Source organism: Giraffa tippelskirchi, chromosome 4 (assembly GCF_054371585.1).
Source record: "Giraffa tippelskirchi isolate mGirTip1 chromosome 4, T2T-mGirTip1v1.2.pri, whole genome shotgun sequence".
Classification (NCBI taxonomy): Eukaryota; Metazoa; Chordata; class Mammalia; order Artiodactyla; family Giraffidae; genus Giraffa; species Giraffa tippelskirchi.
Window position 1 is genome coordinate 180882418 of NC_137278.1, and position 24821 is coordinate 180907238.

Below are 24821 nucleotides of genomic sequence, written 5' to 3' on the forward strand. Positions count from 1 at the left end.
TTCAATCTTGACTTCTGGGCCCATCTTACCATTTTAGGTTTTGAGGCTTGCAAGATTCTTTCAAAAACATACGGTAAATTTAAAAGTTTTGACAAAGAACAAGTAGAGTTTACTGCGCTTACTGTAGAGCGCAGGGGTCTATATTCAATATGCAATGATAAACCGCAATGGAAAAGAATATAAAAAGGAACGTTTATATGCATAACTGGATCAGTTTGCTGTACAGCAAAAATGAACACAACATTGCAAATCAGTCGTACTTGTATAAGATAAGTATTTAAAAATTTTAAAGTTTTAAATACTTCCATGTTATAACTATTTCTGGAAAGAAATGGTTAGCATATGATGTCTCAGATCATGCCGTGTTGTAGAAAACTCCCATGTCTTGCCATCTCCCTTAGAATAAGAGCTAATGTCCTTACAATGCCTGGGATGCCCCAATCTTTCTGATTACCTCTTTAACACATTATGAATGATCCCATCTCTAGCTCCTTCCCCATCAGTCACACTGCTGCTGCTGCTGCTAAGTCGCGTCAGTCGTGTCCGACTCTGTGCGACCCCATGGATGGCAGCCCACCAGGGTCCTCCGTCCCTGGGATTCTCCAGGCAAGAACACTGAAGTGGGTTGCCATTTCCTCCTCCAGTACATGAAACTGAAAAGTGAAAGTGAAGTCGCTCAGTCGTGTCCAACTCTTCGAGACCCCACGGGCTGCAGCCTACCAGGCTCCTCCGTCCATGGGGTTTCCCAGGCAAGAGTACTGGAGTGGGGTGCCATTGCCTTCTCCGATCAGCCACACTAGTTTCCTTCATATTTGCCCAAGCTACTGGTCCAGCTCTCAGCTCAGGAACTTTGAATTTGCTCATTTCTCATATACTCCTCAGTTAAATCAATGATTTGCTCTCTTACCTCCTTCAAATCTGATCAAATATCATCTTCTTATTGTCTTCTTCTACATGTAAAAGGACATTGGACTTTTACACTCCAGTACAGCAAACTCCCTGAACATCATCTCTTTTCTTTGGTTTATTTTTCTTCTTGGTATGTACCATCTTCCAGTATATTGTATGTTTATCTGTTGTGTTTATTGTCTTCTCTGCTCGCTAGAATATAATGTTCTCGGGTGCAGGAAGTGTTTTGTGTTTTTTCCATCCACAAATTGCTAGTGCCTAAAATAATGCCTGCAACGAAGTCAAGTTTTTGTTGCAATGATGAGTGAAAGTAAGGTAGAAGCACATAATCTACATTAAAACATACATAGCATCAAAGGTAGACTGAGCTATGATTGAGATAGGATTGCATTCTAACAGTATAAAAAATTTATCTCTTTTACAGATCTCAGCAGCTCAAATAGTTTTCCAGAGGTGCCTTTAGAAAGTGTATCTATCAAGTGTTTACCTCACGCTGTTCGCTGCTTTTCTTTTACTTCTTTCTTTCCCCATTGCTGCATATGGTCTGATTTTTCACAACTTGTTTAGACTTACGTGTTTACTGAAATTCTACTGTTTTAAGTTTCCTACCTCCTTCAATCCACAAAGCACTTCAAGAAAGGATTTCCATGTATTATATTTTGTTCAGAAAGCCTTATCTCAGGCAGACATATTTGCCCATTTTCTTTTTTATTAAAAAAATAAAGTTTTATAATCATTATACTTACAGAGTGTTGTGCCAGTAGACTGGGTTAGTATCTCTTCATGAAACCCCACACAATAAAACAGTCTCCTAAAAAAAGTTAACAATGCATAAAACGCTGATACAGGGCTTCAGAACACTTAATTATTTCTTTTCCCCCCATTGTTTATCATTGTTTTGTCAACTTTCCATATCACTACCCACAATGCTCTGGGTTCGGTTTTCTTTGAACATTCCTTTCCTCTGAACTTACCATGAACTTGTGCCTGTAGCTTGCCGCCTCGGAATGCCACAGCCACTTTATAAAAGGGGGGAAAAAATCAACACTTTTGTTGTAAAAGGTGCTAAAGGAAACTCAGATAATATAAAATAGTAAATTTACTCATCCAGTTGCTATTTTAGGCTGAAGTATGATGCTTACTTTACAAGATGGTTAGTGTAATAGTTTGCATATACTTGAAGAGAATCAGGAATTAAATTTGTGTAGGGAGGAGGAAGAGGGAAAAGAATTATGTTTCATAAGATTAGGTGGACTGTAGGAGGAGAAGGATTGCATAAATACCAAATATGATACAAGAGAGAGGACGGAGTCCCTTATCACACATGCAGTGTAGGATGATGTAGAAGATTATTTGTTTTATACAGAAGGACAGGAGGAGGGATTTTTTTTCTTTCATTTCTGATGATTCCTCAGCTTATGTTAGAAAATCATTGTTCCTTCTATCAGTGTGTTATGAGAGGGGCTCTGGATTGGGAAATAAATCCCAGGTTCTCATCTCAGCCCTACCACTGGATAAAAGTGAGTGGGATGCCCTACTGTATGAATTCTTGCCCCACCTGCCTCCTCAGGTGATTACTTGGGAAAAGGGGATCCATGAACTCAGTTTGTGGGATGTGACCCAAGTTATAGAAAGTTTTTTTTTTTATTTTATAAATTTATTTATTTTAGTTGGGGGCTAATTACTTTACAATATTGTAATAGTTTTTGCCATACATTGACATGAATCAGCCATGGGTTTACATGTTAAATCCAGGATATTCAGTAATTTTCCCTATAAAACAGGGTGTTACATTTGAATTGCTGTGTTGCATCAGAGCTGCTGCAGGCCTCCACAGGACCAAGACTCATGTGGATTGATCCATCTATTCAGGATTTGCTAGGCAATTGACAGATCTTGGGGATTTTTTTTGTTCATTTGTTTGACTTCTCAGTGAGTGAGAGGTGGAGGAAGGTTGACTATAATAAGATTGATGAAGGGTGTGGTAGTAGAGTCCTGATGAAGGGTGTGGTAGTAGAGTCCTATAAAGAAAATTAAGAGTGCAAGGTGTTTCTCTCATCCTCTCCTTCTCTCATACTAGGTCAAAAAACAAGTGCTTGTGGAAGGGAAGTCAGAGAGCCTCACAGGGAGCTTGGTGAGTGGAGCCTGGCCTCTAGGGGCATAGGTTCTGGTACTTGTCAGAAGCATGCCGAAGTGGAAAAAAAATGGAAATAGTGACAGACCTTATTTTCTTGGGCTTCAGAATCACTGCGAACAGTGATTGCAGCCATGAAATTAAAAGATGCTTGCTCTTTGGAAGAAAAGCTGTGACAAACCTAGACAGTATATTAAAAAGCAGAGACATAACTTTGTTTACATATAGTCAAAGCTATGGTTTTTCCAATAGTCATGTACAGATGTGAGAGTTGGGCCTTAAAGAAGGCTGAGTGCCAAAGAACTGATGCTTTCAAACTACAGTGCTGGAGAAGACTCTTGAGAGCCCCTTGGACAGCAAGGAGATAAAATCAGTCAATCCTAAAGGAACTCCTTCATCTTCATTGGAAGGACTGATGCCGAAGCTGAAGATCCAATACTTTGGCCACCTGATGCGAAGAGCGGACTCATTGGAAAAGACCCTAATGCTGGGAAAGATTGAGGACAGGAGGAGAAGGAGAAGTAGAGGAGGAGATGGTTGGATGGCATCATCAACTCAATGATCGTGGGTTTGAGTAAACTCTGGGAGATAGTGAAGGACAGGGAAGCCTGGCGTGCTACAGTCCATGGAATTGCAAAGAGTCAGACACAACCGAGGGACTGAACAACAACTGCAATGCAAAAATCAAAGGGCAAGAGGCCATGGCCAAAAGACAATGATGCAGTGGAAATAAACCCCATTTCCATAAGCAGTAGGAAAAACAGTGTGGTTTCTTGGAGATCTATGTGGATCTCCAGCCACTGCCTCCCTTACTTTGCCCACTGAAACATTTCCTGCTAGGAGGAAGACAGCCTAGGCAGAAAGGGTCTAGAGTCTGATGATCTGATGTAAAAGTTGAGGGGGAGCCTCTAATCACCATTTATAGCATGGCCACTGCCCAGGAACCCCAGTCTGAGGACCTCAGGGAGACAAATCTGTGAGGAACCCATAAGCACTGCAAGGAAGAACCAAGTTTGGGGAGGAAGGATAAATCAGGAGTTAGGGATGAACATATGCACACTACTATATATAAGATAAATAACTAGATAAATAACTAGCAAGAACCTACTGTATACCACAGGGAGCTCTACCCAATATTCTGTGTTTACCTACATAAGAAAAGAATCTAAGAGAGAATGACTGTATATATAACTGGCTCACTTTGCTGTACACCTGAAATTAACACAACATTGTAAAACAACTATACTCCAATAAAATTAAAATATATATAGAAAAGAAAGAACCAGGTCTGGATACTGTTCAGTGGCAAAATATGACTGTCTCAGCCAAGAGAGATCTTTTTCGCCTCTTACTTCTTTTCCTTCTCCTCATCTCTATTAAGTCAGCAGTCAAAATTGGACTTGGAATTGTACTAAAATTTCAAATTGTCCCCAACTAAGATTTTGGCTTAGGTGGCTCAGTGGTAAAGAATCCTCCTGCCAATGCAGGAGTCACAGGTTCAGTCCTGGGTTGGAAAGGTCCCCTGGAAGAGGAAATGGCAACCCAGTCCAGTATTCTTGCCTGGAGAATCCATGGACAGAGGAGCCTAGGGGGCTACAGTCCATGGGGTCACCAAAGAATCGGACACGACTTAGTTACTGAACATGACTGAATCTTGGTAGGTGTTTATTGAACAGATAGCACATGGAAGGCATCCTGCTAGAATATGGATTTCCTGACCCCAAGGCACATGTCTGGCAATGAGTTTGCTCCTATTCTTGTTCTTAATGCAATTTTAGTCTTCTAAAAAGATTGACAATTGCTTTAATAGATAATTTCCAGGTCTGTAAACATAGTTTATAGTATGAATACTCCACTTTCACTTGAGTGAATAAGGTAAGGAGGAGATTGAGCTGAGAAGATGGGCAGGAATAAACATGATTGGGGCAGTCTCTTTAGACAGAGAAATAAGAGCAGCAAACCATATAGCTATACATTATTCATGGACATCTTCTCTTTCAGTTGCTGATTTGTTTAATTTTAGCTCTTGATGTTATGAAGGAAAAGAACTTCTCTTGCTCATTTGCTTCTTTAATAAACAGTTATTGGACACATTCTATGTGTAAGGCATTGTGGTAGACATAGGTCTTTCAAGCCCTCAAGAAATGTGTAACAGGGACTGCCCTGGTGATTCAGTGTTTAAGAATCTGCCTTCCAATGCAGGGGACACGACTTTGATCCCTGGTTGGGAATCTAGGATCCTAAATGCCATAGAGCAACTAAGCCTGAGCTACTGAGCCTGCCTGCCACTGCTGCAGGGAAGCTCTTGCATCGCAGTGAAGATCCTGCATGTCATAGCTAAGACCTGACACAGCCGAAAACAAAGAAACAAACAAATAAATATTAACAAAAAAGAAATGTACAATCTAGTAGGGTAGAGAGATTTCATCAGGACAAATTACTGTCCTATTCAGGAGCATATGATTGGTAAGATGTGAATAATGTTAAAAATTTTTTTTATTGTAAATGATAGACTCAATTTGAAATAACTTAGCCAAAGAGGAGAGTTATTGGCTTATATACCTAGAAAGTGCAGGAAATGGTGCTCACAGCAGGCACAGCTAGCTAGCATCCTCAGAAGAGAATGCCCTTCCCTCTTCCTGTTACTGTACTCTGCTCCTCTCTGAATGAACTTCATGCACAGGCAGCTTTCTTCTTACAGAAGCAGCTCTAGGCTATGCCACTCTTTTAACTAATGTCTCCCAAGGAGAAGCTGATACTTCTTTTTTCCCTGATCATTCCAGGTGGTTTCCTGTGACTTTGGATTCTGTGTCCTTCCTGAATCACCCTCTTTGGCCAGGGAGATGGAGACACCCTTGGTTAAAAGCTGCCCTCTTTGGGAGTAGAGGTCAAAGGGCTGTTTTTTTCACCAGGAGAGAGCAGGAGAGAAAGCATGCAAGGAAAAACCACATCCCGTTAGGGAGCTGAGGGAGAGTACTGAGATGGGAGGGGTCTCTCTGGTAATTGCCGAAGATGTTGTTGCTCTTCAGTCACTCAGTCGTGTCCGACTCTTCGTGACCCCATGGACTGCAGCACTCCAGGCTTCCCTGTCCTTCATTATCTCCTCGAGTTTGCTCAAACTCATGTCCTTTGAGTCAGTGATGCCATCCAACCATCTTATCCTCTGTCGTCCCCTTCTCCTCTTACCTTCAATCTTTCCTAGCATCATTGGTCTTTTCCCATGACTTTTCATCATTTCCCATGACTCATTGGTCTTTTTCAGTGACTCAGTTCTTCGCATCAGGTGGCCAAAGTATTGAAGCTTCAGCTTCAGCATCAGTCCTTCCAATGAATATTCAGGGTTGTTTTCCTTTAAGATGGACTGGTTTGATCTCCTTGCTGTCCAAGGGACTCTCAAGAGTCTTCTCTAGCATTGTAGTTTGAAAGCATCAATTTTTGGTGCTCAGCCTTTTTTATGGTCCAACTCTCACATTCATACATGAACACTGGAAAAACCATAGCTTTGATTAGACAGACCTTTGTCGGCAAAGTAACATCTCTGCTTTTTAATATGCTGTCTAGGTTGATCATAGCTTTTCTTCCAAGAAGCAAGAGTCTTTTAATTTCATGGCTGCAGTCACTGTCCATAGTGATTTTGGAGCCCAAGGAAATAAACTCTGTTACTGTTTCCATTTATTCCCATCTATTTCCATGAAGTGATGGGACCAGATGCCACAAAAAGCAGTTGGTACCAACAGCTGTGCTTTTGAGATTTCAATAGAAGGTTTGGTGGGACGTGGAGCTCAGCTTCCCTCTCAGACAAACCATGGCATTTACAAAGCTCAAAATAATTCAAACAATGCCCTGTGACTCTCTTTCTGTACGTATCTTAGTGCCTTAAATGTAATCCGCTCTCTATAATACTTTCTTCAGTTTCTATCTTTCCCTTTCCTCCCACTGTGGTCACTGGTCCCTCATGCTTTGTCATTTCTACTCCTGGCAAAGATCACTCGTGACTTCCTAATCTACAAATCCTTTGGCCTTGTTCCAGCACTCTTTGACTTGGTATCTTTGAGTGTTTGACCCTGTGATTCATATCTTTCTTCTGGAAAATTTCCTCTCTCTTGACTTCTGAGAGTCTGCTCTCTCTCGGTTTTTTTGTCTCCCCGCCCTGAGCATTCTTCCTGAGTCACTGCTGTTTGCCCTTATTTCTGACCTCTCCTCCTAGGTGTCTCTCTTCCCCAGAGCTCAAGCCTAGCTCTTTTCCCATCATACATGTTCCCTTCTGGTCAGTTTCATTCATTCTTATGGCCTCTACAACCGCCTTTATGCTCATCTGTATCAAAAACCCTGCCAGAGTTCTAATCCCTCACCATGTATCCCAAACTCGGTGATCCATGAAGATCACAAATTGAACATGTACCTTACGATGTTTCTTACCACTCTCACTGCTCCCACTCCACATTTTAATTTATACTTCATATCTCACCAACAATTAAGGAAGATTTAATGTTGCTTCAGGCCCTACTTAGGCCTCAATTCCCTATTCTAGCTGTTATGCCTGGATAATCCCATACTGTCAGTGACATTGAACATCATAGATTATGCCTTCATCTTCACTTAAAAGGCCAAAAGCTAATACGTAAGATTTAGTTTGGTAAAGAATCTGCCTGCAAAGCAGGAGACCCAGGTTTGATCCCTGGGTTGGAAGATCCCCTGGAGAAAGGAATGGCAACCCACTAAAGTATTCTTGCCTGGAAAAATCCCATGGACAGAGGAGCCTTATGGGCTATAGTTCATGGGATTGCAAAGAGTCGGACATTACTGAGCTCTAACACTACTACTTAGACAGGAAACAACACAGATTAGTAATGAGAGAAGTAAATTTTGGGAGAAGTATATAGATAAAGAGGCATACAGCCTGATCTAATGCAGAACTACACAGGGGTTACGGAGTTTCAGGAAGATAATGAGATGCAAGTCTACATTTTCAAGCCTATGGCTACAAAATGAGCTTTCATTCCCACTGCTGCCATTCCCCTCCACCCCCTTCAGTTTTCTCTGCAAGATTATCCTTACTTCTGAAACATCAAAGAATGCAAGTGATGACCATATTGCTACCTCTAAGCAAATGTCCATCCTTAGCACTCTGTAGTGACCAAATCAAGATAAACATAGTTCATCTTCAGTCAGGCAGGTGCTCTGATCACATTAACTTCTGCTATTTCCATAAAAAAGAATAGCACTTGTTGACTGCTACAGAAAGCATGTTTCAAAGGTCCATTTAACATTACTTTTTATTCAGTCCAACTGACAACAATTTCAGCAAAATTTTGTAGAAAACCTTTCACTGTGGCCAGCCTCTTTGAATAGATAATAAGCCACATATGAGGTGTATACTACAAACCAAAATGTGTATTTTTGGGGGGCTAAAAGATGAGTTTGTAATAGTTTACCTGTATGAACGTCATCAGAAGGTAATGAATGTTGAATATTGAAAAGCATTATAAATTCATTGAAGATATTAAAAATACTTAGTGTTAGGGTTGTTTTATCATCTGTTTTGCTTAAATGAAAGGAATAAGCATCATTTTGACCATTTGAGAATAATCCTCTCGATTCTCAGCCCTCCTTTACTTAAACAGTAAGTCATAAAATCATATCAGGGCATAATATTTTATTACCTGACATTCTGTCTTCATGCAGATTGGTTTTTATTTTATTTTAGTTTTTGAAGCATGCTATAACCCCTATCTTAATAAATGAAAGTATTTATTTTTATTACAAAATACATAATTGTTGTAGAAGATTTAGAAAACACTGGTGAGCAAAAAATAAGCAAATAAAATTTCATTCACAATTAACCGCTGTTAAATGCATCTAGACCTTCCATGGATTTATTTAGGAATATCAAACTTTTTGGTTTTTTATAGAACGAGTAATTGAATCAGGCTGTGGGTGTGTGTAGTTTCTTTAACAAAATGCCATGCATACCCTGGATTTTGTGTGCAGCTTGTTAGAATACAATTTTTTTCCATCCACTAAGAATACTACGACTAGGAACAGTATCCTATCATCAGAGTTGCTATTAATATAAAAAATATGAGTTCTCATATCCTATTGCCTTTTGATAATAATATTAGCAGCTAAATTTTATTGGGGGCTTATAATATGACAAGCACTATTCTCAATGTTTAACATATATCATTTGACTCCTGCAACAATTCCTTGAGCTTCCTAGCAGGATCCTTCTTTAATGGACAAGGACCTGAAGCACAGAGAGGTTTATTAGTTCGTCCAAACACACAGCACTAGTAAGTGGCAGAGCCAGAGTTCAAACCCAAGTCTTTGGATTCCAGCCTCTGTTGAAAACTGCAACACAATGCAGTGAGGACATTTAGAATATATTAATATACAGTAAGATGTTAGACTGAAAGGACTTCCTCACTTAATGTCTGATTGATCAATCTTTGAGATTCCTGAGGTGGAATAACATTGTCATGAGGCTGTGAGGAAACCCTAAGCCAAGTTGAAAGAATAGAATAATTTTCCTCTGGCAATTCATAGAAAAGATCCTGAAGTCCAGTTTGAAAAGCACTAGAAAGTACACTTTCCATTTCTTCTCTCTGCTTCAGCAAACTCTCCAAGTAATTTTCAAGAGGCAGTATTATCATCAAGAAATGCATTTGCAGCTACCAAGTCACTCACCTTAATTCCTGCTTCTCTATCCAGCCACCATTAGCTTGTGTGGAATACTTGAATGTTACTTCCCTATTAAACATATAAACTCTCATCTTGGGTATCAAGGAATGGATAGAACTTATGTAAGAAATGTAGGGAGAAATGGAGACTTTAGCATCAGTGGACTACTTAGTAGCATTAGCAATAAAGTTGCCTCTCATTTGGGTTTCCCTGGTGGCTCAGATGGTAAAGAGTCTGCATGCAGTGTGGTAGATCTGGGTTCAGTCTCTGTGGCAGGAAAATCCCCTGAAAAAGGAAATGGCAACCTACTCCAGTATTCTTGCCCCGGGAATACCATGGACAGAGGAAGCTGATAGGCTACAGTCCGTAGGGTCACAAAGAGTTGGACATGACTGAGTGACTAACATTTTCAACTCAACGTTCTCTCACTTATCACAGTGCTCAATGAACTTGTTGCTGAGATGGAAAGCATACAAGCCTCATAGTCAGAAAGGCCTGACTTGAAATCCCAGTTTTACCACTTACTACCTCTGTGATCCTGGGTATATTGCTTAATCTCTCTGAGCCTCTGTTTTATCATCTGAGATATAGATGTACACTGTCTGGTCTACAGTAGGTGATCAATGAGTCTGAAGTCTTTCTTAAAAATTACTAAGACAGCTTTTTGCTTTGTATCTATTCTGTGAGATGGGGAGCACATTTTGACCATCTTTTCTTTAGTAAAGCCAAATTTGGTTAAATTCCTATATGGAAAAGGATAATCTAATGATACAATTTATCAAGTATAAAGAGAATTCAGACATAATCCAGTTGAATATTCTGATTTTAAGAATGAGTAGATTGAGGCCCAGAACTGAGAAATAAGCAGAATCAAGATGCTACCATCTTGTCTAATATCTTCACATAAATAGTCAAGTTACTGCTGATGGCTGACAAAGGAAGTAAGATTTACAATGTTTATTTTGTGAGTGGTCCTTGAAAAGAAGTTATATGCAAGATGGGCTTCTATAACCCAAATGGAAATTTGTGCCTTGTAAATGTAGTTGATAATGCATCAACAAGGAGAATACGATAAAGGCAGAAAATGGTCTCTTAACTCCTAGGACTGGGGTCCTCGTGATGAAGCACTGTTGTTGTCCTCAGCAAGAAGTCCTAACAGTGTGTTTGTGTGCTTAGTCGCTCAGTCGTGTCCAACTCTGCGACCCCACAGACTGTAGCCCGCCAGGCTCCTCCGTCCATGGGGATTCTCCAGGCAAGAGTACTAGAGTGGGTAGCCATGCCCTCCTCAGGGGATCTTCCCAGGTCTCCCACATTGCAGGTGAATTCTTTACCATCTGAGCCATTATATACATATTTTGAGAATTTCCTTAAATATAATCTTGTTATGGTTAAATTTTTATACTAGTTTTTGAAAACATACCTTTTTGTCTTAGTGGTAATGAAAGTGTGGATTTACCACTTTTCATAACTGTATTTTGAAAGCTTTATGGTTCTTTAGAGACAGACTCTGGAAGCCCTGCCAGTCAGAAAATGCCCAAGGTTAATAACAGGAATGATTTGATGATTTGGGTATCTTGCAGAAATTATTCATTAGATTTTTTTAAAAGAGGCATAATATGTATTTTCTACATTCAAGTATTTAACTTTTAGCCCATGTTTCAAATAGACTGTTGACGTGTACTTGAATTGCTTCTCCAAGATTTCCAAAAATGATTTGATGAATGATGATAATGTAAATTTTAGAGTAAAACACATGGTAAAAAATGGTCTTGGTGGATTTGGCTTTTGGGAATAATGTTGGTTTTTTTTAAAAAAAATTTGAATTTCGTGTCAGTGAAAATTTGATAACTAGTAATTTCAGTTTCACCTGACCTAACTTGTGGAATAAGTGAAAATGCCAATGGCAGATATAGGGTATATATCTCATTACCACAGTGGTCTCCTTTACTGAGTTGTCATTTGTCAAACTGTGAACATATATATGGGACGTGTGCACTGGAATTTATTCTGATGATCCTTTAGCATTGTTTTGCTTGTTTAATAAAAAAAAATTAGAAGTTGACTGACAGAGGAGCAATTGTATATTTACCTGCCTCAGACATTGTGAAAGAACATACTGGATGATCTACAAAACATGCCTTTTTATAAAGACTCGGATTTTGAAATGGAGAGATTGTTGCCCATGTTCAGATACATATCTTTTTTGTTCCAAGAGAATAGCTAGATGAGAAAGCAACACCTAGCAAATCAATCATTGTGATTTCTTTTATGGAAGCTCTTGTGTGCATCTCTTCTACCCCATCCCTACTGAGAAGTGTCAAAACCAGTTAATTTATCTTTGAGTTTTGAGCATGATTCTAATAATAAAAATAAGTAAGAACTTATGATTTTGTGCTACATGGCATGTACTGTTCCAGCATTGTACTGTTTACATGTGCTGACTCAATTATTCCTCAGAACCACACAAATAAGGCACAGAAAGTTATTAATCTTGGCCGAAGTCACACAGCTCATAGATGGTAGCATAAGTATTTGAACCCAAGCAATCTGGCTCCACCTGTACACTATTAACCAGTTCACCGTACTGCTTCCACATTGCAAGATATGTTTAGAATAAGGACTTCCATACTCATGAGACCAGTGGCATTATGAGCAAATTAACTTCTTAGGTGTTAGTTGCTCAGTCGTATCTGACTCTTTGCAACCCCGTGGACTGTAGCCTGCCAGGCTCCTCTGTCCATGGAATGCTCCAGGGAAGAATACCTTCTCCGGGTGATCTTCCCAACTCAGGGATCAAACCTGAGTCTCCTGCTTTGCAGGTGGATTCTTAACCCTCTGAGCCATCAGGGAAGCTCTTAAATTTTTAAAGGAAGAATTTAAATGAACTTTTACTTTTTTGCCAAGTCTACTTGATCCCTATCATTAAAGGACAGCAGCTCTCCTGTCCCGTCATGTATAGTTGCCACATTGATTTTGAAAATGGACCTGAAGCTTGGAAATGACAGAACAGTTTATGTCTTTTTAATTTTCAGTAAAAGAGAAATTAAAAGAATTAAAGTTTTCCAAGTTGTTCAGATTGGTCAGGACCGTCAGTACTGTATGTTCCTGTGTAAAACCAGGTATGTGCCTCCTTTGAGAATCTCTGTCAGTGAAATTAACAAGAGGATTTGTGTTGAGATGTGTGATGTGGAGAGTTACAATAAATAATTAGCATTGTAACAGCTTTTTTCCCCTTCACAATAGCTGAAAGATTAATTTTAACTTTCTCAAAAAAATCTGGAATGTACTATGGTATTTGTAAGGTTTATTAGCACACACCTCTGCTGTTTGTTTTTCAGCCTATGTTCAAAATCCCTATAGTAGCAAAGCCCTGAAAAAAGTCAATATTTAGGCTCCTTGACTCCTGATAGGGGTGTAAGGGCAGGGGTTTCTACTTTTAAATTTGCTCCCTGATGTTTTCGAGTTTCCTTGCCCTCACTTTTCTTGAGATAGGAAAAGGAGGAGTTTTATCAAGCCCCTGTGGATAATTCCACCATCGTGGATTTCTGCCTGTTAGTCTTTTACTGTTCTACACATTCACACCTCATATATTTTGCTCTAAAAGCAGAACATCTGAGATGATTCTGTGGTTGAAAAAGATCTCAAAGAGATGGAAGATGGATTTAATGTTGCCATTTTTAGATAATGCTGTAAATAGAATGGCAGCTGTCCTTGGATGCATAGCAGATATATAGTACATATGCTGAATAGAAACAGATAAAAGATTGCACTCAATTAATCCTCACAAAAAGTAGCACTTTTGCCATGGACTCAGTCATCGGATTTTTAACTAAATGTACTTATTCTACACCCTCACATGATATTAATAAAATCTCATGCTTTGAAGGTGACTCAGGAAGGGAAATTTTTGCTATTATCCTCAGCTAGGTTTAAGGCAGTCTGGAAGATTTTACCTATTTGCCCTCCCCCCTCCCCCTTGTTTCACCCTGGAAGGAATTCAAATCTACAAACATTTCTGGAACACCTGATATATATTATAGTATAATATATAAGGTGCTCTTGGTGTGGTGAAAGGAAAAAGATATGAACTATTTTTTGTATAGAAAGAGCATATATAAGAATTTACCACGCAGGATAGAATGTGATAGTTGCTGTAAGTGAATTTTGACAAGTATCTTTAGTTTAATAACTAATCATCTTTAGTTGAATATTTGTAAAACAACACCTCCATTTCAGGTATATTGCTAATAGGTACCAATCTAAATTAATAAACGTCCTCAAGGAACCTTCCTCAAGGGAGATGGCACATCAACTAAAATGACATTCAGTAAATGAATATAGAGTTTAGATGTTCAGAAGTAGCAGAGGAGAGGAAGGTTAGCTCTCTTGGAAGGTGTTGGGGGGTAGGACAAGGCTTCACAGCTGAGGTACTGAGTTATCAGGATTTTGAGGCATGAATGTGCGTGCGTGCGTGCTAAGTCGCTTCAGTTGTGTCCAACTCCTGGCAACCCTATGGACTATAGCCCACCAGCCTCCTCTGTCCTTGGGATTTCTCAGTCAAGGATACTGGATTGGGTTGCTGTGCCCTCCTGCAGGGGATCTTCCTGACCCAGGGATCGAACCTGCCTCCTTTTTAAGTCTCCTGCATTGGCAGGCAGGCTCTGGGAAGCCCTGAGGCATGACTAACAGTTTAGTAAATAAATAATGAGGATAATGGCAATAGAATAGGGGGAGGCATTACAGAAAAAGGGAATATCATGCCCAAAGCTAGAGTGGCTTGAGATTGAATGGTCTGTGGCCACCCTCATCCTGGACAGTCTTTCTGCACCACGAGAGGATGTCTGGAGTAGTCAGTAACGACAAAGTCATGAAAGTCTGGCCCAAAAGCAAAGTAGATTGTACGTGTAAACTTTTTATGACAGCAACTTACATGCTTTCTTTTAAAGATGGACCTGGTTTTGACTGGTTTGGTTCCTAACCCCGTTACTCATTATTTTGTGATCTTGAGCAATTTTCTATACCTTTTAAGACATCAGCTTTTCAACAGTAAATCGAAGTTCTGACATTTAATAAAAAACAGTCCATTGTCTGATACCTCATATTAATGCCGACTTTAATTACCGCTCTTTGGTTTTTTTGCTTGACCATCTGTGCATGGTGTTCCTTTTTGAGAGACGGACACAACTGCATTCAGTCAGTGCAGTGTAGCTGCCTTTCTTCCCATGAAGTCTGGAGTGTAAATAACATGGGAGAAGACGTGGAAAGAGATCTGGGATAGCAGTGTGGAAACCTGAATTCTGGTTCTACCTTAGCCACAGACCAAGACTGGTGATCTTGACTCAAAATGTGCCCTGAATTTCTTCTTCTCTGGGGAGGCGGGTGTGGGAGTTGTAGTCAATGTCTGACTCATGTCCTTGTTGGTATGAGTAGTTTCTGAGGAGCAGTTCAGCGACTTGAAAGAGATCAGCCACACATCCTCATTCCAGTAAAGCCCTACTAAATCAGAAATTTGCTCTTACAGTTTCTCTTTGGGGAGAAAAGTGGTCTACAGCAGCCAAACTCCTTTTAAAGAATGGTGTTTTCCACATTCTTGTAAAATAAATGACCAAATGCATAGTTAGTGTCCCCTGAAATTCATTAAGCATGCAGAAGGGTGTTTGGCCAGCCTTGCTCTTTCATTCAAAGATTGAGAATGGGAAGAGCAGGGTGTGGTTTGCTGGTGTGGATGTGCGGTGGTGAGGCTATAGTTAGGTGAGCTCTCAGGAGCATGTCAGCCTGTTGCGCTTCTGTGCATTAGAACATGTAAAACCTACCAATGAATCATGTTCATGGTGGCTGAAGTTTACCTCTTGAGAAAACTTGGTTGGTATCGACTAAAGAATAAAGTACTTCTTTCTACAAATTAATTGTTACACTCATGAATAACGAGTGCTCATTCACAAAGTACAGACGTATTAACATCCTGAAGAATGTGTAGTCGGCAGGGCCACTAGTCAAGGAGCGTTAACTCCAGATTCCAAACCACAGCCCTTTGATATGATTTCCTCTCTTGACAAAATCTAACTGCTATTTTCACTCTACATTAATTTTGATATCATTTTGAAGTAATAGCATGTATGGCTCTGTAGTCTCTTAATGTAGACAGTCCTATCTCTTGCTCCTCTATTTCCCTTGCTTTGTTTCCATTGTTAATCTAGTAACCAGCCACTTATTGTACTGATTATCTTGTAATTGAAACTGTGAAAGCCTATGGCAGGTAAACCTATGGCAGGCAGATGGTCGGCCCAGTATGTCAGCTGTCTAGGATGTGGGAGGTTTTTTTTTTTGGTGTATGACAATGTGGTCTGGAAAATAAAAAACACAAAGTAAAGAGCCCAGATCATACAATTTGAAATTTAACAGAATGTATTTGCTAACACTTTCAAAGTAGCTTTAAGACCAAAATTCATTATGGAAGCATCTTTTGTGGAGCCTGAAATGAAAGAGAGGAAGGGGAAAGTATAATGTTGGGAAGAGGGCCGAGGTTGTTATAGTAGAGTTTCAGTAGCAGTGTTTCGGTCTTTGGTCTTTTGGTGGATGTACTTTTGGTTAGGGTGGGAGGCAGGGAGGGATGGCAGAAATATCCCCAAGCTATTGGTTGCTTTTGCTTGTTCTCTTAGCAGCCTGAGGGGAAAAGTGCTTGTTTAAACACTAATATATTCCTTAGAAACCAACAATTATGGCAAGGTTTTTAAAAAAGAAAATTACATTAAAGATGAATGAGGGTATATTGAAATAATTATGTTTTAAGGTGTGTAACATTAAAAGATATTGAATAGAATATTGACTGTTTTGTGGAAATAGCAATAATGAGATTCCTGTCACCTAATCTTACAATAATTGGGTTATTACTATGCAAATGAAGGTATTACTTTAAAAAAAGTAAGGAAGCAAGACAGATCCTTGAGGCAGTCCTTTATCTGTTCTTAAAGCTGTGCTGCCAGTTCTCTTAGACTGAAGATCCTTTTCTCAACAATTTGGAGATGCTCATTTCACTCTGTGCTCCTGGAATTCCACTATAATATTTTTTAGGTGCCACAGGTAGCAGATCAGTGGCTGTTGATCTTATATAAATATATATTTTTTAGCTCTTTGTGGAGCTCAAGGGAATAATTAAACTATATAAGTATTACCCACTTTCTTTTTTTAAAAGTGAGATGTTGTGGATTTTCCTGGCAAAGATTTGTGCTGGAGCCCTTATCTCCACTTCCCACACAGCTCTATCATTACTGTGTAGTGTCAGGTGGTACAGGGGCTCTCAAAAGCCACCAGGTCATTTTGGGCTGCAGACCTCCTAGGCCACCTTTATGGCTGAGGAAACGAGTCCATTAGTCCTCAGTCATCCTCAAATCAATGATGTGTCCATTGCTGTCACCACCGTGTCCAGTTAAGCTCCTGTGACATCCATCAAATGAATAGAAATATTTGGACAGTTGCCATTTTGGTTCATGACCCAAGTAAATACCTGGGTGTTCTACAGGGAATGGTATTGCAAACTGTTGATTGCTGAGGCTTTGGGGAAAAGATGATTGTATTTCCTGGACATGTTGTATGAGTTTTACACCCTGCTTGTTATACGAAATGCTCTCTGTATATGGAAGGATACAAAATTCCACTTTAAAATTTCTCTAGTAGTCCTACCTAGGGAAAACATCAAACAAAAGTCTTGGATTGAGTCTTGTTGAAATTTCACAAGGAACCTTCTGTAGGTTCAGTGCTCTTTGGTAGTATATACTAGATTAATCAGAGCAAGCAGATTTGAGAAAATCATGAAAGAAAAATTTCATTTACCAAGTGCTTTTGGTTCCAAGGATTAGGAGGTCAAGAAAATATAGGCCTTATCAGTTTATTTCAGAATCAGTTGAGACTGTAGTGACTTTATAAAATGTCATCAACAACTGCTCTTTACCTTATGTTCTTCTGTACTTCTTAAGGTAGAACTTGGCTCAGAATGGGTGCTGCACATTATATTCATGCCATTCTCTGTTTAGTAGAGAAATCTTAGAATAAATTCATAAAATATAGATAACGTTTCTGAACAGTTCACAGTCCTGAAAATATCAATTCTAAATCCTTACATTTTTAGAATTTAGCTACTTTGGTTGGCTTCAGTAAATTGAGGTATGTGAGTAATTTTTATTAGATGTCTGTGAGAAGGATATTTGGGGAAAATGCAATATTCTAGCACATCATTTAGGTTAGAATAAGTTATGCTGCTGTTATAAGCAACCCTAAAATCTCATTTACAAGATCTGTTGTGATTATAGGTGATTCTGCAGGTCAGTTTTACACCATAGACTGGCTTAGCTGTTGAAATTTCAATTTTATAGCATTTTTATGTACATCTGTTTCCATGAACTCCTAGGCCAGAGAAGAAAAGGCTGAAGAGTTGAACACTGGCAGTTAAATACTTTATTCCAGAACGACAAACATCCCTTCTCATATTTCTTTGCTAGAACTAATCATCTGGCCACTCCTTATGTCATTGGGATGGAAAGTACAGAGGACAACCAGATACTGATCAAAACTAGTACTCTGATCATATCCATTATTTATATAGACCACCTTTTGAGAACACCTTTGAAATTTGAAATGCCACTCATGATGTGTGGGTGAAGAAACCTCAGCAAGGAGTGTAATGAATAATTTTCATTAAAAGCAATAAACATCTTCCTCCTACTCATTGTTGCACCCATTTGTCTAGATTTCCGTGGCCCTATTTTTGGGTTCGATGGAACAGATTTTACCTTGACTAAGGTCTGCATGCAGTCAACCTTTACAGACAGGATTACAGCGAGCTGTTAAATTTGTAGCTGTGGCCAACCTGCAATAATGATAAACCTTGTAGAAGAATGCCCTTTGTCCAGGTTTGATGAGGACTGGTGGCATAAAATGCAGCCAGCAGTCTCTCAGGTTGGAAATGGGGTTATTTGATTTGCAGAAAAAAGGAAATATTAGAAGCAGTACATTTGTCCACTCATTCTGATAGGATCTACAGAGAAAAGAGAATATTTTAGTATAATGAATGCCCCATTATCTTTATAAACAAAGCACAATGCATGCGTGCTCAGTTGTGTCGGACTCTGTGCGATCTCATGGACTGTTGCTCCCCAGGCTCCTCTGTCCATGGGATTTTCCAGGCAAGAATGCTGGAGTGTGTTGCCATTTCCTACTCCAGGGGGTCTTCCCGACCTAGAGATCAAGCCTGGTCTCGTGTCTCCTGCGTTGGCAGGCAGATTCTTTACCGCTGCTCCACCTGGGAAACCCAAACAAAGTAAAATATTTGGAGCTAATAGATTTTTAGCAACAGTAACAAAAGTTTGTATCTTATTTAGCTTTTGGGGGATAGAAAACAAGAAGAGAACAGAAATGCACTTCATCTGAAGGTGGGGAATATTTTACCACTTAGGTAGAACGACTTTCTGTCATCCTTAGAATGTAACCAAGTAATTCCTTTTAAGTATCACTGTGGACTCAAGAATTTAAGCATATTTGATGGCTTAATCAGTTGCAGTTCTTATACTTTCTGAAGCTCAAATTGTCTCATCTTTGACCAATGCAAACCTCTTCAAACTGGCTTCTGAGTACTTTTGACATAACTGTTGTCATCTTTGTTAGCTTCTTTTCTATATGGTTTGTCAAGATGTTCTGAATTTTGTACCTATCCTGCCCCCATCTATTTCTCTAAGCAGTCTTGTGTTTTGAGCACTAGATACGTTCATATGTTCATTTCTATTGATTTGGTCATTATTTAAGCCTAAACAGACAGTGCTAGTTTATGTGCTTAGAATTTTCACCTCTAGTGCTGAGATATTATTTTTTGGGTTATCAAATTTCATGTCAAAAATACATTTAAAGTTGCTTTAATATATGTGAAGTCCATCAGAAGTTTTACTAATATTTTTAGAGAACCATATTTCAACCATGAATGAGTATCATTTTCTAGCTATCAATCACATTGTATGCATTAAAAATCTTTCTGATCTTATTATCTCTTTGGCTTAATACTGTGGGAAGAATCTTCTTTCACAGTTTGTACTCATATTTGGCTCTTCTTTGGCTCGAGGTGATCAAATCTGTTACAAGTTACTGTTTTTACAGCCTCTTACACACTGAGTTCTGCTTTCATTTTTTTTTTTAGCTTAACTGCTTCATCTTGATCACCATTTATCAGTGTTTATCTGCTACTCTAATTTCCTCAGAAGTTGTCATATACATTATATTACTTATGTATTTCTATAGGTTAACATTTAAAATGATTTTTTTTAAATGAGACAGTGAAAAAAATTAGGGAGTACACATCATCATTTTACTGAGCTAATATGCCCATGTCATATTTGGCTTAAATACTTAATTATAGTCCTAGGATTCTGCACCCTGCAACATTGTTTGGCAGTGAAATGTAGAAAGTTACAGATTTTATGACATTTGCTTGCTCAGAAAACCCTTTTTAGGCTGTGCCTCATCTGTAAGGAACTCTTTTTACTAATATGACCAGGGAATAAAATGCCCCTACTCTTAGCAGCTGTGTAGGAGGAAAGAGGAAGGGTGGAGTTGTAAGATCTAAAGTTTTTGTGTTTATCGGAACCTTGCTTATGTTCAGTTTTGTTGGGCCCTCATTTGACAAGAATGCCTGGACCAATCTGTGTGACTCCGACAGCTAACTGCTCTGTTTTTTCAGAGGATGGTGTTCTGCCATCTGAAATGGACCACCTCAACTAATGCTTCCAGATACATACAGAACCTCCCTTCTTCCTGTTTACCTGTCCTGCTTCTGCTCTTTCAGGTCTTTTGTAGGCTCTAAGACTAACCAGAGAGCCATGAAATGAGATGCAGCATTGGATCATGTATGCATGTGTGCACGTTTGCGTGCTGTCGCTTCAGTTGTGTCTGACTATTTGTGATCCTGTGGACTGTAGCCCACCAGGCTCCTCTGTCCGTGGGATTCTCCAGGCAAGAATACTGGAGTGGGTTGCCGTTTCCTTCTCCAAGGGATCTTCCCGACCTAAGGACTGAACCCACCTCTCTGACATCTCCTGCATTGGCAGGTGGGTTCTGTACTACTAGTACCACGTGGGAAGCCCTGTTGGATCACAGCTATTTGCAAGTGATACTCGTGTCATTGGAAGTATTTTTAAAGAAATTAGGATAGTATTTTTTTAAAAAGCCGAACCAGATTTAATAATGAGAAACATGGTATCTCACATAGTCAGACGTTAGAGGTAGAGCAGATAATTGGGTTGAACTGGTCTTGTGCTTTCAGCATCTTATCTCTGCAGTTACCTGAACTCTGCCTTCCCCTGTATGTCAGATTTATTCTTAAATTGAAAGCAGGTTGCATCTGCAGTTCCAGCTCTGACACCCATAGAGGTTGAGAAAAGAGATAATCTCTTTTAAGGGTTCTCTCATAAAATTGAGGAAATGTTTTCCCAGAAAGAAATCTCACTTATGTTTCATTGGCTCATGTTATGTCATATGTCCATTCCTATATTCAAACCATGATTCCAGGAGAATGCCATTCAAAGGTTAGTATAGGTGTGGGTTCACCAGGCCATCACTGAAAAGGAGGATGGGATTAACCATGGTTCCCTTAAATTTAACAGGACCTACTGCAGAAGTTGGGCTCACTTCCTCAAACTGCACAGCTCTTACATGCTAAGGAAGGGATATTGAGGAGAAAACGACAATATCTGTTATATTATGCCTTAGGGCTTATTTGTTCATTTGTATGCTCATTTTTTTTGCTGTAGAATATGAGCAAAATAATGAACAATTACAGTTGGAAAAAAAATCAATATGATATATCCAAAGAGGTGTGATTCGGTTGTAAAAATCTTTCCCAAAATTTCACTGACCTTTTAAATGAGTGTGAATTGCATGAGCAACCTAATGTTATACCTTTTTACCTCCAGTGAGTTCAGTGAAAAGCAATGTTTTTGAAATATGATTAAACTTGCCCTTAAGAACTGTCATCTGTGTTGGGTTTTTTATTAAGCTTCCCTTGATGGTTTCTTCATTCCTTCCTCTCAAGCCCTTTGTTATAGGTCAAAGAGTGTCCTGGGCTCTAGCATCATCACCCATATTTTTCTAGACTCATGCCTAGAATATTGTCTGTTCTTCCCTCCAACTTTTCAGATCTTTCCTGCTTCTCAAAACCCAGCTCAATACTATGTCTGTGATGCCTTTTGGCAACCAGGCCAGCCTGAGGTTCATTTTTCTCTTTCCTCTGAATACTTTAAGTATTTTCTATTCAGGTCAAGTCATCTGCTGTCTTTTGAGACTTCTTCTATGTCTTTGAGCTATTATTAACATCTTTTATTATTGATTATGACCTTTTTGAAAATAGAAACCCTTGATATCTTAATGAGTCCCGTGAAAATTGTTTCTTTTCACGTGGTCATCTTAGAAAAGCAAGTTTAAAGAATCTCTCATTCTGGACATAAAAATAGCTCACATTTATTAAGTATTTGCTATATGCCCAACACAGTAATATGTGTTTATGGTCATTATCTCATTTCTTCCTCACATACATATTGAAAAACTCCATGTAGTAGGTTAGACAAAGAAATATCTCAAAATAGTTGAAGTAAGAAAGGGAGTATATTGGTACTGTAACAGGAAATAACCTTTAAACTCTCAGGATATCTCCAGGCATTCATCTTGCTCTATCATCTCATGTCTTAGTGTTGCTTTCCTCTTGGATAACATTATTAGGTTTGAGTAGTCCTCAGTAAAGTCAGTCACAGATAAAAAGAGAAATGGAGAAAGAGGGGGTGGGAGAGGGGGAGAGGAAGAAAGAGAGGGAGAGAGTGCACACAAGTGAACAAGAAAGGGAGAGAGAAGGAAAGGGAGGTAGAGAATGTGTTCTGGCCATTGTTGGGGTGATAGGGAACCCCATGGCTTCTCAGAACTGGTCAGTGATTGCTCAGGCCTGAACAGTCATCCCTAAAATGCAGCACAGTGAGGTGTGGGCCAAACCGACTTGAACCATGAAGCCTGATAGTAGGAGCAGCATGGTTTTTCAGTGAGATTCTGAGTAGACAATGACTCTGGTAAGTGCTAATATTATTTCTAATTTACAGATAAGACCTGGGCTTAGCGATGAAGTAGCTTGTCCAAGATCGCCTACATAGATTCAACTCAGCATAAATGCCAGTTTATGCTGGTGATCACTTTTCTATATTGTAGTATTTTTATTAAACTGTGTTTGAGTATTAGTGATTACAATAAAAATAGCTTCCTCTACGTGGACCTTGTTTTATGTCTTATGTCTTATCTTCAGGAGCAGTCCTTTTCAGATACTCAGTGCTTCATAGAATCTCATCTTTTTAACCAAGTAAGGAAATGAACCATCATCTGAAGTTATTACACGCTAGTTGAGTAACTGGATTTGCTTTCCTAAGGTTGTGTTTCAGGCACCATATATATATATATTTTTCACCTAGATCTCTGCATTTGAATACTTTCATAGCTTTTTGTGGCTCCAGAGACAGCACACCTGACAAAGAAATTTTAGATGTTGTCATTGGGGAGAAATTTGCAGAGGAAAAGCACAATGGCCACTGAAATTTCCTTCCATTGCCTGGGGAGGTGCCTGGGTAGAACCTGGAGGTTCATAAGTATGTTACATGGACTAATCCAAGATCTGTCAACAGAAAGACCCTTAGTCAACCTGGGGAGACTGAGCCAGGACAAACTGAGCTGTGGATGCTGAAGCCCTGATTCTTGAGCTCCTGAAATGAAACTGTGCAGCCCGTTACCTCTGACTTCTTCCCCAGTCCAGTGCCTGCCCTGTTCTTGCTTAGGCCTGCCAGTAGACCCTGCTCTTCAGGTTCTTCCTGTCCTCTCAGTTTCTAGGAGAGACCACCCACCATTTGACACTAGCTCTTCCTGTTCATTTCCTTCTGATCCAAGAATTTCCAATGTCTAAGATGAGTTTTCTATCATTTTTGATGTTTTTGTATTTTAGGTGCTATTTACTGTGTTACATATTGACACACAAATGCATGTTTTGTCGTAACAACTCCTTCCCTAACATTCTGGAATGCATTCCTTGTTTTACTTCTTCCTCTGCTAATGACTTTTCTGACTTTGAAGTAGTTAGATCACAGCTTCTTTATTAATATGTTTTAATGACTTTGTTTTTCCCCCCATCATCTAACAAAGTTCATTACAGATATTACTCAACAATATATGGTTAGTTTGACTGAGTCCTCAGAGATGGGGTGAATTGTCTATGACACTAATATAAGAACCAGGAGTTTCACCTTATTTGTAGAGGTGGCCTGAACACTGGGTTCTCTGCGCTTTCAGTTTGGGCTCAGAGATAAAGGATGAGACACAGTTTACCAGCCTAATCCACAGCTTGGTATGTAATTTTTATGTCTTTATCCATTCAGTCGTTTATGTATCTGTGGAGGGGATGATTTGGGATTACTTTCTGTTTTCAAAATTTTAAATTTAGTATATTCTCAGGATTTTGCTTCTAATCAGAAATAATTTGTGCTGTAAAAAGTATTACAATCTTATGTGTTATCTTTTCCACACTAGATGTCAGTTATTTTATAGTGTATATATTTGATCTTTGCTGTACTCTGGCTGGGAAGGAAAGTAAGTCCTCTTATGTAGAAATGTGGCTTGTTAACAATGAACAATGTATTTATAGGTTGTCTGCTCACCCATTGATTTTTCACTGGTAAAAGTATAACTTCACCATCAGTCCGAGAACATCAGCATAGGGGTTTACCTTTGAATGTTTTCATGTAAAACATCACAAAGGCTATTCTAAATTAGCAGGGGATATTGACACAGCAAACTAGTGAAAAATGTGAAGACACCGCTTTCTTCAGCTGGTTTGGTTTTAGCTGCCACTTTGGAGCTTTTACACTTCTCTCCCTTTCCCACCCCAACTCCAGGAGGTAAACAAAGGCATATAATTTGCATCAGCTATAGCAGTGTCTCTGAGGTCATTGCTCTAACTGTGCTGGGGATTTGGAGTAGGAATCCTGAAAAGGAGAAAAAAGGCAAGGGTAAAAGCTCTGTTGACGAGGGAGTTTCA

General features: G+C 39.2%; 1 protein-coding gene across 20 annotated transcripts in view; it reads left to right on the top strand.

Annotated features, from left to right (window-relative positions):
* SOX5 (SRY-box transcription factor 5) overlaps positions 1–24821 on the top strand; it is a 1114103-nt gene that overhangs the window by 127834 nt on the left and 961448 nt on the right. Inside the window, exon 1 of one of the 20 annotated variants that reach the window (XM_081482963.1) lies at positions 2990–3043. The exons of the other annotated variants lie outside the window; for them this stretch is intronic. The gene's annotated coding sequence lies outside the window, so the exon portion shown is untranslated. Of the gene's footprint in view, positions 1–2989; positions 3044–24821 lie in introns of those variants that run through there. 20 annotated transcript variants of the gene reach the window in all.